Genomic DNA, 20,510 nt, shown 5'->3' with positions numbered 1-20,510 from the left:
AAACAGCAGCTTTGGTCATGATAAACTAAGCCTTTTACAATCATGATAAACCCCCTACAAATATTCTATATACTAGGGAATAAGGTGTCTGCACAAAGAGTCATATAATTGCATGACCTTCCCTTTATGATCATGTTCCTCCCATCATGCTGTTTCCTCCACCTGTTGCTCTAGTCATCCCTATTGTTGTGCCATATCTGTCACTGGAGTTAAAACCCTCAGAGCACAGAATATACCTGTCTATGTACCTAACATATTTTGGGTGATGCCACAATATACACAGTACACAAATATTGATAATAGCCTCACCATATCTATATCATAAGCCTTTGCAAGCTGGGTGTTTGCCTGGCGGTATTTGATTGAATCACATTAACTGAACTCTGTTTTCGCAAGCACAGGTATTTAGTGCTCTTGCCAAAATATCTTAGCCTTTGATGTTGCTGTAATGTTCTCTAACCTTGTTCTTATATCACACCCTATAACATCTTTTTGTTTTGAAGTGCAAGGTTTATTTCCACTGAAACAATCCATCCTCTGACGTCAATAGACTGAAGTTTGGGATAACAAAAAAGAAATTGCCTAATGGTAGCAGGAGAAAAAAAAATTAGAGACTTATGAATGACATCTTCCTACAGAAGAGGAAAAGATAAAGACCTGAAATAATAATAACCAGATGACTACTCATTAACTGCCCTGTCAGCATTTTAAGACTTTCCAAGTCTCTCTATCAACAGATGAACAATTACACTAGTTGTTTTCCTCCATACACACTTTGAAGTTCTGTTTAACTCCTTGTGTATGCTTTAATATGTTAGGTGCTTTCAGCTGTTAAGCAAGACAGATTTTACCTCTCAGACCTTCTGCTGAGGGATTAGTCATGTAAATTGGTAAATTTATCTAAAAATTCCTATAAAAATTTCTATAACAATTGTGTTTGTGTGTTACCAAATCATTAGCATAAACCTCACAGCTGGACTGTGCTGTTGTACCCAGGAGCCAGCTGTAGTCACCTGATACGGGAGAATATATATATGAGGGTATGGATTGTGATAATCACCCACAGACTGACAGTGGCTGAGAAGATGTTTTGGAAAATCATAGAGGAAACACAATTTTTTTTCATTGTACTTCTCACAGAAACATAAGCTTTCTGCCATTTCCATTGCCACATACACCTTTGTCTATGGTTCATCTACAGCTGAACACCTTCCTCTTCTCTCACTGCTTCCCATGCAACCAAAGTTTAGCAAGCTTCATGTAGATGAATCCAAGAGCTGGATTCTTGAATCAGTAAAACAAATTTTCACAAATATATGTGCAGTCCAATTCTTAGAGAGGGTTAGTCACAAGCCATTTGAGTTAATGAGAAGCATACCGTCAAAAAAATGGCCTGTCTCTTTCCACTGAGAAGTAGAAAAATAAGGTTACTGTACTTTGAAGTGCTCATTTCCTTGGGGTTTTTTAATCTGAATCAATTGAAAGAAACATCTGTAATATAACAAACCACTAAACATAATTTTATTTAAAAAAAACCTGTAAGTGCATTTATTAACACAACTTCATCAGTTTCAGAAGAGAGGCCGTATCATAAATGTACAAATCAGTAAACCCTGTTTACAGATCAGGCTGAACAATATAGAATTATGTATGAGGGATGATGAGGAAGGATACTTTTTTCTCATGTTCCTGTAACAGTTGTCAAAGTAGTCAATTAGACTATTTCCTTCCATGGGTTTTTAACAGATTAAGGAACAGATAACTGGAATGCATTAAAATTGTTAAATTAAGAGAGTAGTATTTTTTAGTATTAGACACTTCAAACATATTGCATGTCCCTGTCCCAAAAAGAGATAAAGAAATGTAATTTCAATTGGAGTGAAATGTCTCCTTTAGGGTTATGGGTCTTAAGATTTTTGGGTTTGGTTTTGGGGACATTTTCCAGTTTTTATCTTCAGCTTTTATAGATGGAATACAAACCAAAGGACTAGATGTCAGGAGAGGAAACCATTTACAGCACTCAGTTTTACTTATGTAGCTGGGAAAATCATTTCTCATCTACTTTATAATCTCTTAATTACCTCAGTAATAAGTGCTATGGAAAACATAATGGTCTTTTACCGCCCTTGGATCTGTGTAAAGACCATAAAGGCCACAGATAACATTCATGCTATCATGCGAGTTCCACCCTCAACTTTCTGGATTTTGAAATAAAAACAAACTATGAGCTGAGAGGACAGTGAAGCCTAGCAGAGGATCTGCCATAGGTTTTTAATTCTTCAGTTCCAAAATATCAAAGAAATTAAAATGGAAGATTTTCTCCACCCCCCACCCCCCTTGATTTAAAGGATTTAGAAAGGTGCATAAAAAATTAGCTCTAATCAGTACAGGGTATGGATAGGCTTGTCCTTTTCTTTGCCCATTCTTTTATATCTATATCTATGTCTATGTCTATGTCTATGTCTGTGTCTATGTATATTTATATGTGAAGTCATTTTTCCTATGCTCAACTTTCGTTTAATGAGCAGACACAGAAGGTAAAAAGCATGACAGCTGTGGACAGCTGAGCTTGGCCACCTTTGGGCAGGGGCGCTCAAGCTGCTTCTGATACATATATTATTAGAGCACCAACACGGGAAATTCTGCTTTTTGCTACCTTTGGCATCTCCCACCCACAGCACCTATGTCATTTCACCCTGAGTACAGACTCAAACAGGAAGCAGGCACTCTGACAAATTACCTTCACTGGGTCTGCATGGATAGGCAAGTCTGTGCTCTTTTAGAATTCTCCAGTGATCGTTTATGGTCCAAATTCAGCTCCTTGTCTTACTGAAGGCAAAGGTCAGTTATAAATATGGAAGACCTGGACAGTTTAACAAGTGTATAAACTATTTTAAAATATATTTTGAGGGTAATAAAAACTGTCAAGGTTTTGGTTTTGAAAACCAGAACTATTTCTGAGTGAAAATATTAATTCCTTTATTCAGAGTAAATTACAGAATCAGAGAGCAGTTGAGATTGGAATGGACCTCTGGAGGATTCCTGGTCCAAGCCCATACCTCAAGCAGGGCCACCTGGCTATCTAGGGACAGTTGGACAGGACCATGTCCAGATGGCTTTTGAATATTTCCAAGGATGGAGACTCTACAACCTTCCTGATCAACCTGTGACAAAGTTTAGTCTCCCTCAAAGTGAAAAAGTATTTCCTGATGTTCAGACAGAACCTCCTGTGTTTCAGTTTGTGCCCATTGCCCCTGGTCCTGTGAGTGGGCACCACTCAGAAGAGCCTGGCTCAATTTTCTTTGCACCCTCCCTTCAGGTGTTTATACACATTGATATGATCCTCCTGAGACTTCTCCAGGCTGAACAGTATCAGTTCTCACAGCCTTCCCTCACAGAAGAGAAGCTCCAGTCCCTCAGTCATCTTCATGACTCTTCATTGGTCTCTGTCTAGTATGTCAATGTCTCTCTTGCACTGCGGAGCCCAGAACTGGTCAATGTACTCCTGGTGTGGCCTCACCAGTGCTGAATAAAAGGGAAGGATCACCTCCTTTGACCTGGTGCCAGTGCTCTGCTTAATGCAGCCAGGAAGGTGTTGGTCGTCTTTGACACAAGGGCACATTGCTGGCTTATGTTCAACATATATCCACCAGGACTCTCAGGGCCTTTTCTGGCAAGCTGCTTTCCAGCTGGTCGGCCCCCAGCATGTGGTTGTTCCTTCCCAGGTGCAGGACTTTGCACTTCCCCTTGTGGAACTTCATGAAGTTCCTTCCAGCCCATTTCTGTCAAATGACTGACAAAGGCTGTCAAAGTCCCTTTGTATGGCAGCAGACCTGCCCACAACAATCCCACACAATCACTGTGGCACAAACCTGAAATTTGTCACCTTAAAATACAAAATCACCATTTGTCGAAAACTGGTAGGAAAAGTTGTTACCAAAATTTCCAGCCAATAAATGGGACAGGAAGATAAGTAGGGATCTAGTTCATCAAAGAAAGCTTCTTTTTCACGTCAGTAAATCACATTTCTTCTGAACTCCTATTATCAATCAAGAAAAGCATCAATGTTTCACAGTAAGTCAATTTAGTAGGAATTTATGAATGTTGGGAAGTGGCAAATTAGAGTAGATACTATCTTGCTCAGCCTGACTGGTTATACTGCCAGCTGAATATGACTATATTAATTATGGGTATTTTACTTTTTTTGATGTAGCGTTTCATGCATTTATGCAACATAAACTGTAGTAATGGATTAAATGCATCCTTGAAACCATGACTGCACAGGGTCTCATCTTGCCTCTTAACATAAGAAGGATGCTATCAGCTCAATGAAAAGGCCTTCCTTAACGTGGGAGGTTAATTTGGAATTTATGATTGACTTCTTGTGTGGATGCCCATATTCTCAATTCTGAAGTGTGTAATTTGGAATAAAGACCCTTATTTTAGAATCAGAGGATGTGATTCATCTCATTTAGCTTCAGACATCTACAGCTGAGATGTTTATAATCAAAACGAGTCATCTTTATAGCCAAATAGAAAGATAGAGATGCACAGAGGATGTGATTTATATGCCCTAGTTTAGTTTTCTACCTTTAGAATAAGATGAATCATATACCAGAAATTAAATTGATTCTTAAAGGGAGTCTAAATAAGTGATTTAGTGCAAATACCTCAAGTTCTGTGGGATTAACCTGCTCAGGAGGTCAAAAACAGTTAATTTGCAATCACTGGTTTATATCCTACCTCAGCCTGAATTAATTTTCCATGTAGATCAGACTTAAATGAATCAGTGCCAACTGCTATGTCACTGCTTCCACTCTCTAATATCTCAGTTTCTCCAAAAATTTCCCATATAAATGCTGACAAATCCTAATCCTACCAAACATCTGATGAGATCATTATCTTCAGTGATACAGCTGCAAATTTTCACATACTGCATGTAGACTTCTGCTTGCACATCATTACAGGATATACTTATTTCTCACACAGACCACATCCTTCAATGACCAGGTTTTTCTGAGTAAAGAGTTCATGCCATATTTCAGCTAGCCTAGATAAAAACTGGTCATTTCCCAGAAAACTTCTACAAAATATATATTTGCAGAAATCATTCTCTGATGCACAACCTTATTCCTTCATTTTCCATTACAGTTTATCTCACATCTTGTCCTACTGATATTATATTGAACACTAAAGTTGATAATATCTAACTGTACCTCATGCTTGATTTCTTTAGTGTAAGCACAATTTGCAGTAAAATATTTTAAAATATTATCGCATAGCTCCTTGCACACAGATAACCCAAGAACTGTTTTGTGTACTGAAAACCTAAGATGGGAAGGAAGATACCAAGTCTAGACTATGGAACAGCCTACTTCAGGTAATTCAGCAAAGCAGAAACTCACAGTGAGAGAACTTTTCAGGCAACAACAGGAATTCAGTTGCAAGCGTAATTTTGAAGATTAACAGGGAGATGGCTGAACAGAGTCAATATCCAGTGTGGTTTGCCTGGGGGTCATGAGGGAACTCCTCCAGACTGTGTCACATCAGGTTTGCATTCCAGAAGGGCGATTGGGTGGTACTTTCAGAAGAGACTGCTGTTCAAAATTAATTGCTAATAAATCTGTCTTTGCTTGACTTCTTAGGAAACAAGGAGAAGCCATGCACATAGCTGAGACATATTGCTATAAGGATTGCATCCTAATGATGGGAAGGCTAACACCTCGCTGATGAAGCCTCCCGATTTCTGAAGAAAGCCTGTTACGAAAAAGAGTCCCCCATGACTTATCCCCAAACCACTTAGTCCATCAGCTTATCAAGTTTCATTGGTGAAATATAATGCTGAAGTTAAATTGGACAAGCCTTGGTGATGTTCTATTCCGTGCCCCATTAGCTAGCCAATTTGCAACCTAAAGAAGAAAGCACCAAGTAGAATTTTTACATTTCTTCAAAGTCAATGTATAAAAAAGCCAGTTTTAGCTTGTTATATACTTGTGTTTTCACTGCTGAAAACAACAGAACTATTACATATTTACTTCCAAAAATTAACATGAAATAATTTTTAGTCCATAGCTTCACTCTTCTATTGAAATTTAAATAGCATTTTCAAAAGACTGTGTTCCTTTCAGGCTTCTGAAAATTTTACGTTAAGCCATTCCTAGACTCTTCATGGCTGGTTTTCTACTAAAGCAATAGTTACATATAACATGAACACACTTAAAAGGATATAGTAATTTTATAGAGGCAGGTTTTAAAAGGGGGTAACCACATGAAATACTGAGCTATTTTGAGTTGAGGAGAGTATAGCCAAAATATCAGCAAAATTTTAATCTAGATTGAGCAATTGTGACTTCTCTCACATTCACAGAGAAGACTGTGCACCCCTTTGTCTTCTGCTGTACAGGACTGGCTGTTAGCCTGTATCCGCTAATAAGGCACATGTCCATGCTTAAAGCAAGCTTTCAGGGCCTGCCTGACTCAGATCTGCCAAATCATTCTGTGTGCATGCTACCATGTATATGTGTGGTGGGTAGACCATGGCTGGAGGCCAGGTGCCCACCAAGCAGCTCTATCACCCCCATCTTCAGCAGAATAGACGGGGAGAAAATAAGATGGAAAAAACCCAGACTTGTGGGTCAAGTTAGAGGCAGTTTAATGAAGCAATAGCAAAAGTTGCACATGCGGAAGTGAAGGAAAACAAAAGATATTATACTCCCCATCAGCAGGCAATGTCCAGCCATTTTCTGGGAAGCAGGGCTTTAGTTTGCGTAGCAGTTGCTCCAGAAGACAAATGTCATAAACAATGAATTTACCCCCTTCTCCCTTCTTTCTCTTAGCTTTTATATCTGAGCAGATGCTGTATGGTATGGAATATCCCATTGGTCACTTTGGGTCTGCTATCCTGGCTATGGCCCCTCCCAATATCTTACCCATCCCCAGCCTACTGAGACGGGGTGGGGGTTTGGAGAGACAGCTTTTGTACTGTGCGGGCACTGCTCAGCAGTACCAAAACACTGGTATGTGTTACCCCCACCTTTCTAGCTCCCAATACAACCGCAGCACTGTGAGGGATGCTATGGGCTCAGCCAGACCCAATACAACATGTTACTTCTGTTAAACAGAAAGTAAATCCAGATACTGGGTATTTTGATTAACAAAGATGGGATGGAGCTCAGTAATGCTTCAGTTTTGAAACATCCCTTTTTCCATGATACTGTCCGAATTTTGTCTACAAGCTTTGACCAAGATCTTATTAATGATATTGGCCAAATTTTCATCTGAGATAGATCGTTTAAAAACTAGTCACTCTGATGATAAAATAAAGATATTAAAAATTCAGAGCTAATAAAAATAAAATAAATGTTTTCAATATTGGACTATAAATTTCACCAGAAGCCTTCAAACAGTTACACTGGGGAAGATTAGCATTCACTGTCATCGACAGAGATAATAGTTGATGCAAATTAAGCTTTTTATTTCAAAGTTTAATCTCATATTAAATCACTAGAAATTCGAATGACATGTTCATGGAAATAGATTGTAACACATTTGCCTAGTGTAACTTCTCATATTCCCATGAATTCTGGATTTCCCATGAACACTGCCTTTGGTTCTCAGTGCACCACGGGTCTGAGACAGCACGGCAATTCCCACAGCAAAACCCAACCTTTTACTGTACTACTTGCTTAACACCCAGTGCTTATGATTTCAGCATGAATCACAAATGACATATGGGGGTTTTTTTCTTAAAACGTAGCTTCTACAGCTTAGAAATTGCCTGGGAATCTCAGGCAGCCAGCTAAGGCGTCTGAAATCTTAGTGCAAAAAGGTTTTTAAACTTGTAGGTTTTCAACCTCTGCAGTACACAAAGTGGTCTATTAAGAGCAATGGTTTGGGGACTGTACTGGTAATTCGCACCCTGTTTTTCTGGTTTCTTGAACTGCCTATTAATTCTGAGAGCTCTCTGGCTCCCCATTCAATAAACACTCAGGTGCTTTACTGCCAGGTTGCTGTGAGTGAATCTCCTTGGCTGACTGCTTTTCTGGATTATTTGCTACCTGAGCACCCAGCTTTCCTCAATGGCAATCCTTGAAGCTGAACTGGCAAAGGAGGGCCTGATGCTACTAAATGCAAGAGAATAATCACTTACAGAGGTCTAGCTCCAAAATTGTCTATCAGGGAATGAGGCCATACAGTGATGAAGGCAATCAGGCACTCTGGCAGAAAAACAGGGTATTTTTTCCCCATCAGAAATCTGCCGAGTTTTGATAAATGTTTTCTTGATATCAACATGTTTCGATTCAGTGAATCTGAGCTTCCTGACTTAAAAAGTGTCCCACCAGAAAATGGCCAGTCATTTCTGGAAGGAAGATAGCAATTTACCTCATTAATAGAATTTAAGCTTTGTGGATTTAATTTTAAAACCAATCCATTCTTTCATAAAAATAAATTATTTATGAGTCATAACAGTTTTGCTTAGTTTTGGTTCTCAGGGAAGGGTAACTGAATTCAGTAGTGCTCTTCTAATTCATTGCCTGGCAGTATTGTGAATTTTCCTCAACAACAAGTATATCCCTTTAAGATGTATTCCCATCTGAGATTTTCTCATCTGTTGGAGAAACATGCAATAGTTTCATGTATATTATACATCTTGCAGTCTTCAAATGGTAATGACAGGCTTTCCTCATTTAGCAGGATTTCTGCTTTTCAAGGTTGTTTGAGTTTGGGGTTTTGTTTCGGAGAGGACAGTAGAGATGACAGCACCTTGTCTGGTTTGGGTTGGGGTTTTTGTTTGTTTTGGTGATATTAGTGCCTGCAGAAGTTTCTCTAAATTTGTGAAAGACAGCATTTTGAAGAAAGAAGTCTTTTTTTGAGGGAAGAGAAAGAGATTTTTAGGGGCTTTACATACATATTTTAGTTTTTATTGTTAAAATAGAACACCAAAAGAATCTACCGGAAATGTTTGCAATCAGCTTTCACACTGTTGCCACACATCTATTTACACTGGGACCTGAAGCTATTCATACCACTTCAGGCTGTGATCTCAGATTGCAAAAGCTCAGTAGGACCAGAGGTACCCAGCCTTTGGCTGAAAGAAGGCAGCAGGTAGTGGGATGGAGGAGGTATCTTTCCCTCTGATTCAGTGCAGCCACTCTGCTGCCAGAGGCAGCATGTATCAACAGTATTGGGCCAAATGCTTCTGTGCAATTAAGCCACACAGTGCAGAAGCAGAAGATCTAAAGTGGAAACATTCCTAAATGAAGCTGTACAAACAGTCTGTTTTCCCAATTGGTTTTGTTATTTCATTTATCTGCTTGTCTACCTTCTGTAAAACTAGTCCCATATGCCTGATCAAAAGCTCCTGTGATCTGTGCATATCCTCTGCTTTCTGATGGGTTATTTTTATAATTATATTTCCCAGTGTCTAAGGTGAGCAAGTTCTTTTGGGTCTTCTACACAGCCATTCTACTCTTTGCATGGATTTCAGTTTCTTGCATGGCTACTCAATACAGAGAAATCTGATATACCCCCACAGGTTTAAGTACAATCTGAATTAAGCTTGATCATATCTCACAAGCTCTTCATTTTTCTTGAAGATATCTCTCATGTACCAATAAAGCAGCTGTTCTAATCATGTTTTAATGCCTTCTGTGGATGTTTTTGTGAAACCTTCTCCCTGCTATTTTCTACTGACTGCAGCCTTCCAGCTGTTGACCTCTGTTCATGAGTAGTTTGAGGCACCACATATATATTGGACATTTACTTTGTTTTTTAATTAGTTTTCCCTAATCAAAACAATTGCCCTTATCAGGAACTTCTTTGTTCTTGATATGATCCAGTACGAAGTGAAATTCTTTGAAATGGCAACTCAAATACTTGTAGCTACATGTAGTTCTTCATTGTAAGGATGTTATTTCACATTAACATCATTTTACCACAGCTTTATTTGAGCCATCATGAAAAACAATTCTGATGTCATGTTGTGATTATGAAAAAGGTAACTCCACTCTCTCAGGATGCATGTTTCTTTCTACTAACTGCCACAGATAGGTATATAAATATAATCAAAGAACAGGTATAGTCCACTAATACCTCAGGAATTCTTGAAATAAGTTGAAATGAAACTTGCTCCCACTTTAATAAAAATTGATATTTTTCCCACTGTATGAAAATTCCAGTTAATGTATAAGCAGCCCAGCTGCAGAAAAGTTGTATCTTTCATCTTCTTTGTAAAGGCTGATAACCAAGTTACTAATATAACCTGTGCAGTAAGCATCATCTTCCCTTTTCCACTGAGTCTTTGCAATGCATCAGATATATTTCAAATCCTTACTCCAGCAAGGGAACAGTTTCCCATACCCTTCATAAGCAAAGGCTTAGTAAGAAGTATCTAGACAGCGTATCACAAGAACAACTTTTAACAGCTCCTAATGCTCCATCAGGAACTTTGTTTTACCCAGTGTTGTTTCCCTCTTCTTAATCAGATCCATCACCAGTGGCTCTTACCTATACATAGGATAAAAATATTATCTCCTTCATCTACTAAACCATCAACAAATAACTTACAGCAACTTCCCCTATTTTTAACACTTTTCACAGCTGCATCATATAGGTGGCTGACAGTCCTGTGAAATAATCAGAATTTTCTTTACATATTTGCAAATAATTTGCAATTCATTGTAAAAATACTTTTTTTTTTCCAGGATATCTGACCATACACTTTCTCTGCTATAAAATGTATTCTAGTACTCCATTCATCAAGGGCATATGCTATTTTACTTGTTCATGATGCCTCTGAACTTTGTGTCATGGCCAAATTTCATTAACACTGTCCCATCAATTAAGACATTTCAGAATACTGGTCCTCCAGTTCATCATGGTATTATGTCCCTCCCATCTTAGATTTCCTTTTCATCATTACCCATTGTTACTATTGCTACAGTAGGAGCCATACTTACCTTACAATTTCTTTATAGACATTGTCCTATCTTCTGTAAGCAGGATTTTATTACACATTTCACTGTAGTCTTTGAGCAGCCCCATCTAAACTAGCTGGGTTTGGATGATATGATGCCAGAGGTCCTTTTCATCCTCAATTTTTCTATGCTTCTATGGCTCTTTGTCTAGATTGGAAAGACCCCTTCTATTTCTTCTCTCCAAAAGAAAAAAAAAGTTGTTGTTATTTAATACACTAAGGTAGCCTAATATGACCTGTTTTGCTAACTAAATTGCGATTTTGTTTCATTTTTTTTTAACCTCTGTGTCTTGCCTTGAAAATCTGACATACACCCTGATACATGCATGGTCAGACAGCATACCTGTGATCATTGCTTTGTCTGTTTTATGCTACATTGGCACCCCATGGACTAATCTTGGGTTAATACACTTCGTCTAGAGCCGAATTGAAAACTACAGAAGCTAACTAAAAAAAAACAAACAAACCCAAAATCAAACCAAAAACCCAAACATTATTCCCCATCATACTTTCACTTAATAAACATTAATCTTTATTGGCTTCATCTTTGTTCATCTTTTAGTTTGTGTTGCCTTTTTTTTTACTAGAGGTACTTTAGTTTGGATTTGCCAGTCTTCATCTTTAAGATTTAAGTTCTTATTATCTTTTCAGTCTGTTAAGCTGAAGATCTTTTTAATATCTGGCATTTTCTTGACAGGAAGATAGCAGTAGACAATACACAAGTCGTGTTCATCTCCTTTTTACTCACATATGTTGAATTCTTTTCATTGTTTTCAGGCATTTTCCCCTTAAATTATGTCTCTATTCTCTGCATTTTTCAAAATAATTTCAAATGAGGACATGAGATGTAAAAGCACCATCTGATTGATCAATGGCATATTCAGAGGTCTACAAAAGTTTTATTATTTGGCTGAATTGCCATGAAGGTTACATCTGAAGGGTACTGTCACTGTTCTGTTTCTCAACTTTACTTTTAGAGCAGTACCACTTGCCCTTCAACAGATTTACAAATTCCTGCATGTTCCTGTTTTTCATCATATAAATGAGGAGTAAGTCAAGTGAAATTCAAACAGCTCTCTCATGAAAGGATAACTACTTAATAAGACAAGGTAAAATTAATTTTAAAAGTACATTCCTCACATATTGTAGGTTGACTGGCCTATTGAACAATTATCTTTTCAGTGGTTTCTCTTACGACAGTAATTTCAATTCTAAGTACTGAAAAGGATGGGCTATGCCAATAAGCCTTAATATGAGAGGGAATTTTCCCTGCCTCAGGTTCTGATCGGAATGCAAGATATATTCACAGTGACAGCTATACATTTACTGAACATGTTTCAAACAAGTTGCTGGAAGCAGAGCAATCAGTTTTGTCCACTCTTTGCAAGCATTTCAGCTTACCAATACAGCTTCTGTTTGAAAACTATCTTCTGTAATAAATGCATCTGTACACGCACTACAATTAGTATTTTCTTAAAACTAGGAAAAATTAAAACTGTTGTGGCAAACAAGCTCTCTCTTATATAAATTTAGTATTAAGCTTTACTTATGTCACTTTAGCCTTGAGTTTTCTCGCTGTTATTATCAATATTTTGCAATGAACAGTTAAAACATTGTTACCATGAGTGTTGTTCACGCTTGATAAATGAGTTATTCTTCATCCTTTTTAACCTTCTTTCATATAAATTCTCTAGTTATTTAGAGGCCATTCTCTACATAGTTTAGACAGAGCTTCTATGCTCTGTATTTCTAGATAAGATAGGCATTTTACTAAAAAAAGTTTCATCTACAGGTTTGGCTTTGGATATCTTTGTCCAGAGGACCTTTCAATACCATTATTTTCCATTTCATTCCTCTCACTTACTTCAATTTCCCACTCAGGAAAAATCATATATAGAAAAATACCAAACTGAAGTGAATGTAGTTCACTAAACCATTATTAAACCAGTCCTGTAATACAAGGACTCACAGGTCTTTGTAGTCTAACATCCACAAATTATTTTGATATGTGTATAGGTTTTAGAATTACATTGCTGTAAGGAGAAGTGGAGCTTTTTTTTATCCAAGATACTGTTTTCTAATGGAGTTCCACATTTTAGTATTCCTCTCATAATCGATCTGTTGCAACAGTTTCACTCAGATGATAAAAACAAGCACACTTCCATCAGCAAGATATTGCCCGGTAACTCAAGGGCAAGAAGGAGGACCCAGGAACTACAGACAACCAACCACCCTTAACTCACTCTAATTCCTTGGGAAAGTTGTGGACCAAATATTCCTGGAAACCATCTCTCAACACATGGAAGAAAAGAAGGTGACTTGCAACATTCAGAAAGATTTTGTGAAGGGCAAATCATGCCTGACCAACCTCATTGCCTTCTACAATTACATGATCAGTGCTTTGGACAGGGGAAGAGCAGTGGATGTTGCATGCCTTGATTTAGTAAAGCTTTTGACACTGTGTCCCACAGCATGCCTATGGCCAATTTAATAACATCTTGACTCGTTAAGTGGAGGAATAAAGTGAGTGGAAAATTCACTGGGCTACCAGGCTCTAGGGGTTGTGACCAGTAACGTAAGTCCAGCAGGTAGCTGGTTAGTAGCAACTTCTTTCAGAGATCAATATTAGAGGCAATTCTGTTTAATATCTTTACTAACAATCTGGACAATGGAGTGGAGCACACACTCAGCATGTTCCCACATGATACCAAGCTGAGGGAGTAGTCAAGGTCTGGGATAGTGGTGCTGCCCTCCAACTTCAACAAAGACAAATGCAAAGTCCTGCACTTGGGATGAAGTGACCCGCACAACAGCATACACTGGGGACAGACAGGCTGGGGAGCAGTTTTGCAGCAAAGGAGCTGGACAACCAGCTAAGCATGGGTCAGCAGGGTGCCCTTGCAGCAAAGAAGGCCAGGAGCCTTCTGGGCTGCATTTACAGTGTACAGCCAGGAGGCTGAGGGAATTTATTCTTGGCTCCTACACTTGTGAGCATCTACTGGGAGTACTCTGCCTGGTTCTAGACTCACCAGCAGAAGAAAGACATTAGCAGACATCAGCAGATCCAGGGGTGCACTGACAAGTTGGTTGAGGGCTGAAGCACATGGCAGACAAGGAGTAATGGAAAGAACAGGATTTGGTCGGCCTGGATAAGGGAATGTTAAAGAGAATGTTATTGCTATCTACAGCTACCTAATGAGACAACAGAGAGAAGACAGAGTCTGACTCAAAGGAGCACAGAGGAAAGACAGGAGGTAACAGAGCCAATTCAAAGTACAGGAAAATCCAGTTAGATACCACAGAATATACTTTCACTATGAAAATGGTCAAACACTGGACCGTTTTGCCAAAAAGGTTGTAGAATTCCTGTCCTTGGAGCTATTCAAAATCTGACTGGACAGTCCCTGAACTATCTGAGCTGATTGGAACTGCATTGACCAGAAAGCTGGATTCAACCTCCAGAGGTCTCTTCCTACCTAAATTATTTGATGATTCTATGAGATGTTTAATTATTTCTACTTAGTTGGTCTAATAAGTAATTTTGTTTTTTGGAGCATCAGATTTAGTAGAACTGCTAAAGAAATCTGTCTAAAGGGACCAGAGTTCTAATAAAAATATTGTCCAAATACAGGGCATGTGAAAATCTGGTCTTAAGATATGTTTTGTGAAATTTACAAATGATGACAAAGATGCTATTCTGTCTAAAAAAAAAAGTGTGGTGCTGTGCACATCCTTTTATTTATATTACATAATATTTACATGTGGTTAAAATATTGGAAACCATATGAGCACTTCAATAGTAGACTATTCAAATGTATGTAAAACTCCTTACTTAAACCTGGTTCTTCACAATTACTTTTAATAGCATTGTAGATATCAGAAATACTTTTCAGTCAACTTTCTTCCCCTGACATAGGTAGATGTTTTGCTGATATAATCAACCTCCAGGCCCTCTTAATGGAGCTAGAAGGTGAAAAACAAGTTGATCCTTTGGCTTGTAGGGCAAAGCTTAATCTGATAAACATCTCTACAATTACAGGATTCATCTAGAAATAAAATCCACACAAAAATTTATCAACGGATTGCACTTAATAAAGATGCAGATTCATAAATCAATTCACTCTGCAAAGTTATTTGTTCAAAACCTTTCTTTCTTAAGTACTACTTAACATTTTACTCTACTTGGTTTTGAAGCATATCCTGAAGCACTTGGTTTATTTGTCTGCAGAGAATCCGTGCTTTGGTCCAATTTAACCTGGTGCAAATGAATACTTTGTCTCATGTAAAGAGATTGACATCACTATATCAGTCAGTAGAAAATAAAGAGTCCCTGTGCTATTTGTGATCCTTTTCTATTAACTACAGAATTTCCAAAAGGTGTCAGAGGTTTAGAGTTTTGGTTTTTTCTTCTTATTTTCTATATCTATAATGTCCTGAATGAAAATATAAACTGCTTGCTGGATTACTTAGTTCTTATTTGGTGTCTGTAGTGAACTCATCTGGTAATCAGATATAAGAATAATTATATAAGACCTAGTTATTTCTGCAGGGGAAAAGAATGCCTGGAATATTTACTTCACTCTTCTTCCTTATGTGAACATGTTTATACCACCCTCAGACAGCTTTCAAATAATTTAGCTTTCTAAGTTTCAGAAATAGTCCATGCTAGTCACACACCTGCTAAAAGTGTAATAACTGTGGATTTGCAGAAGAGCTATGATGCTTTGCTTCACTGGTTATTTCACAACAGCATCCCTCTCTAGACAAGCTTTACAATTTTACCAGCTTTTATTTAGAGTAGCTACCAATAGGCTTTAAAGTAACTATTCAATAGCGCGTTTCCTCTGTGCAGTTTGATGTGACCAATATTCCTCTGAGCATCTTTTAGTCAAAAATTCCAATTCCTAATAACATCAAAGTGGAGTTACTGTTAGTGATTTTTTACAATGTCTTTGATTCCCAAAGGTACTGTAAATACTGAAAAAATTACATAGTTTTATTCCAAGAATGGTAAGATGTGAAAGAAAAACAGGGCCACAACTGATTACCATTTAAATCTAGTCAATAATAGGACTTACTGCAACATGCCCACATATGGCAGATATAAATTGCATTATTGGCAACATTTCTATTTAGCACCCTGAGGTTAAAAACTATTTAGTAAAAAGGTAAGGATTAAAGTAAAATACAAGAATTCAAGAGCATTTCATACCAGAGTTCTCCAAAGGGTATGTTACAGAAATTTTGATCATACTGCAATCTGCTCCAAGCTGTTAAAGTATAGATAATTTTGTTCCATTTTCCAGTAGGTTTCTGCCTTGAATAAGTAAATAGTGGGTAATGGTTTGTGTCAAAGTCCTTGTAACACTCCATTAAACATAAAGCATGACAATCTGATCAGATGTCTCTTTTATAGTCAGAAACTGACTTGTGACTTTGGGAGTTACTCAGCTGCATCAGGTCACATCAGAAGTCTAGTCTTTTCATCTTCTAAAAATCCCTTATGGCTTTACATCTGACAAATTTTGAATCATAGCATCATGACCTCACTTTTAAAACTGCATTTGATATAGTCCAAGCACTGTAACTGAATGGAAAGTAGAACACCCTTCTGCTGGGGACTGTATAAAAAGAAACTCTCTTTTTTTAATGCTTTATATTTAAGTAATATTCCTAAGCTTCAAGTATTTCATTTCCATGAAAAGAAATTAGACTTTGAAACTGTCAAGAGTCTAGTGTAAAGTACACAGAGGTAGAATAGAATCATTTGTCCATTCAAACATTAGTATTTCGTGAAGATAAAGTTTAAAAACAAGTGAGCCCTCATTTAAATAACTTAAAATAGAGATTTCAGATAAATACAAAAGCAGAGGTTTTCTGCATCACGCAGAAATACCACTAGAGTCTGCTTATGTGAAGTCTTCATAATGCTGTACCTTTAATGTAGCACTCAAAATCTGAAACATGATGTCTCTCCACTTGAAACAATCAAATATCTTTCAGAAACTATTTGCTCATGTCTCTTCTTTCCTGCAGGGTAAACTCAGTTGTCTGAAGTTTAACAGAAAAGGAGAGGTTAGGACAGAGCAAGTGAAGAAAAGAGTAAAGATGCAAAAGACACAAGACAGGAGAGCACCAAGGAAACATCACCTTGTTCCCAGCATTCAGCAGAGAAGATCAATGGAACCTCTTTAACGGCCAAGGACCAGTCTCAGAGAATTGTGAAGACAGCCATTGGCAAAGACAGGTGCAGTAAAACAGACACTTTATGCCTTCGAATTCATGGCTTTGCACCTTTGACATAATGAAGTTTTAAAGTTTGTAGCCAACCCTTCGCTTTTTCCCTGAGACAGAGAGGGTCTTAAACCATGCCGCCTTCCTGGCTAATATTATAGAAGACACAGTCTATCATTTCTGGAACCCTAGAGCTATGAAAACGATTGATGGTATTATAAACAGCATTTCTATAAACCTATTAATGTTTTAGATGTCTAATTTTATGCAAAAACATATGACTGCTCTATATCAGCTCATCTAACAAAGTACGGCATCTCTCACTCGAAGCCATTCCTTCTCGCTTTCTTTGAATAGTGCAGCTACAGAAGCAGAAAATTAAGAATACAGAAAAGAGATGATGTCTTGTTATTGGCACAATCTTACAGTGCATTAGATGACAATCTTTCCATAAAGAAAGGCCCTGATTCTACTATTAGTTTTATAGAGGGGTTTATTTGTACGGTTGTTAGTGAAATCACACTTCATTTCCTATAAATCCTTACACTGATATGGGATTTTTTGGACAACATTCTCAAAAGGGTTTGTTGCTGAAGTATTGTTTTAGTTTTAGTGTCACCACTGCTACCTTTCTGCAATGTTAAGTATATAATATATTTCAATACTGTGTTTAATTGGAAACTATAATTTGCAAGCGGTTTCCAAGTTATTCTGTCTTATTCTCTCAAGTTTGTATTTCTGGAACACCCATCTGCAGGAGTCTGCTTTCCCTTATCTTTGCCTCATGCAGCTGGAGGTACCATACAAAACAGAGCATTGGTATAGAACATGAACACTTTTTAATCAATTAGAAAGAATAATAATACTCACAGTTAATCCAAATTATCTTCTTAAATCCCTTCTATAGAATAAGAACCATTAGTAATATTAAACTTAACTAAGTAAAACACTACCTTTTTTCTTGGTGGAATGGGAAAATTTAGTTAAAACATGGTTCACGCTCCTGACTTAAGGCTGTGATATGAACTGAAAAATTAAAGGAAGTTTACTCTAAATTAGAGCCTTTTAAAACATCCACAAAATAGTAACCTATTGTTCTCAAGGGATTTAAAACTCTTATGCTTAATATCCAATAGACTGAAAAGCCAAACTCTAGACCAAATATTTGGTGTAACTTGAGTTTTGCCCATTATCGTTTCTTCTTGCTGGCTGAAAAAAGTATCTTGATGTAATTGTACCCTGGAGAAAATCATTTTCTTACAAAGCACAAAGCCAGGTGCAGGAGAGCTTTTATTACAAACAAACATCCTTAAACTGAGGCCTGTGACCTGTTTAGGGCTGTTAAGGACTTATTCAGCCATAAAATAGATACCAAAACACTAAGATATCTGTTATGTATATTCAATGAATTTTCTAATGAGTATCAAAAAAGATTTTATATAAATCTCAACATAATTTTTGTTGGTAAAACCATTAAGTATAGAGAGCAAATAAAAAAAAAAAAAAGGAAAATAACAGTTTACAGTGTAGAAATAAAATATTTATTAATCTTTTGGGACAAATATTTTTTATATGAAATAGTGCAATTAACTTTTAGGCCATAAGTTTTCTTATTACCATCATACTGTGAGGGGAGTTGTCTTAAAAATTTTATTTACATTTTCTTTAGCAAAGGAAGAAATAGATATACTTTTTCCCCAGAATTCAGCCTACTTCTTGAACTAAACCAATATAAATGCAAACAGGATGGATCTGTAAAGGGAAATTCTAGACACTTCAGGGACTCCATACTGATTTCATGCTAAAAGAATCTTTGACCCCTCTCCAGAAGTGAGCATGATAACTGTCCCATAGCATAGTCCTCATTATGTTCTATGGTGGCTCACTTGCACAGGAATTAATTTTATCCTTTTTACCTTGAAATCAAGAAGGAAGTTCATGCATCATACACTTATCTTCATGACAGTCAGTCATCATGGTAGGATGCTCAGAAGACAAAATATGTGCCAATCCATGAAAAAACTGGCTTAGTCAAATAGTGACAGAAAATTAACAATGAAGTTTCATTATTAATAGCTTCCTTAGTAGTTAAATTTTCTTTCCATTGTCAGCTTTTAGGCCTTTACCATAAACTGACATTCCTTTGCCGTGGCCCTGTCACATGCTCAGCGTTATTCTTACTCTCCCTATGTGTTTAAATGTATACACTACAGGCCATAATTACATTTGGATTTAACAAAATTGTTGTACTGGGTGTAGGTATCAAGGTTTTAGTAGTAAGAGCTGGAGAGGCAGCTTCCATAAGAAGATCCCAGTTAGACAGTCAGCTTCAGCCAGCTTCAAGATGGACCCAGCACTGGTTAAAGCTGAGCCTATGATAAGATATTTCAGAAAGGGTCAAAACCGCTGCACAGCGGTCAGGAGAGAGAAGTGAGAAAATGTGAGAGCAACAGCCCTGCAGACACCATGGTCAGTGGAGAAGGAGGGGCTCCAGGTGCTGGAGCAGAGGTTCCTCTCCAGCCCCTGGTGAAGCCCATGGTCAGGCAGGCTATGGCCTTGCAGCCCATGGAGGATCCCATGCTGAGGCAGGTGGATGTGGCCTGAAGGAAGCTGCAGCCCTTGAAGAGCCCATGCAGGAACAGGCTCCTGGCAGGAACTGCGGCCTGTGGAGAGAAGCCCATGCAGGAGCAGATTTTCTTGGCAGGACCTGTGACCCTGTGGGGGATCCACACTGGAGCAGTCTGTTCCTGTAGAACTTTACTTCTTGGAAAAGACCCATGCGGGGGCAGTTCTTGAAGAAATACAGGCCACGGAAACGACCCACATTGGGGAATTCAGTGAAGGACTGTATTCCATGGGAGGGACCCCACTCTGAAACAGGGAAACAGCAGGAGAAGGAGGAGGAGTGGCAGAAATGAAGTGTTACAAACTGAACACAGCCCCCTTTCCCCATCCCCCTGTGCTGCTTGTGGAGAGGAGTTAGAAGAGTTAGGAGTGAAGATGAGCCTAGGAAGAAAAAGGAGCTGGTGGGAAGGTGTTTTCACTTGTGTTCTCATTTCTAACTATCCTCACCTGTTATTAATTGGCAATAAATTAAGTTAATTTCCCCAGGTCAAGGCTCTTTTGCTGTGACAGTAACAGGTGAGTGATTTCCATGTCCTTATGTCAGCCTATGAGCTTACTCATTGTACTTTCTTCTCCTGTCCTGCTGAGAAGGAGGTGTGAAAGATTGACTGGATGGGAATCTAGTAGCCAGTCAAGATTACACATCACAGTCCTTTGTGGTGCCTAATGTTGGCCA

This window comes from Falco peregrinus, chromosome 4 (assembly GCF_023634155.1).
Source record: "Falco peregrinus isolate bFalPer1 chromosome 4, bFalPer1.pri, whole genome shotgun sequence".
In the NCBI taxonomy this organism is placed as follows: domain Eukaryota; kingdom Metazoa; phylum Chordata; class Aves; order Falconiformes; family Falconidae; genus Falco; species Falco peregrinus.
This window is presented reverse-complemented; position numbering follows the sequence as displayed.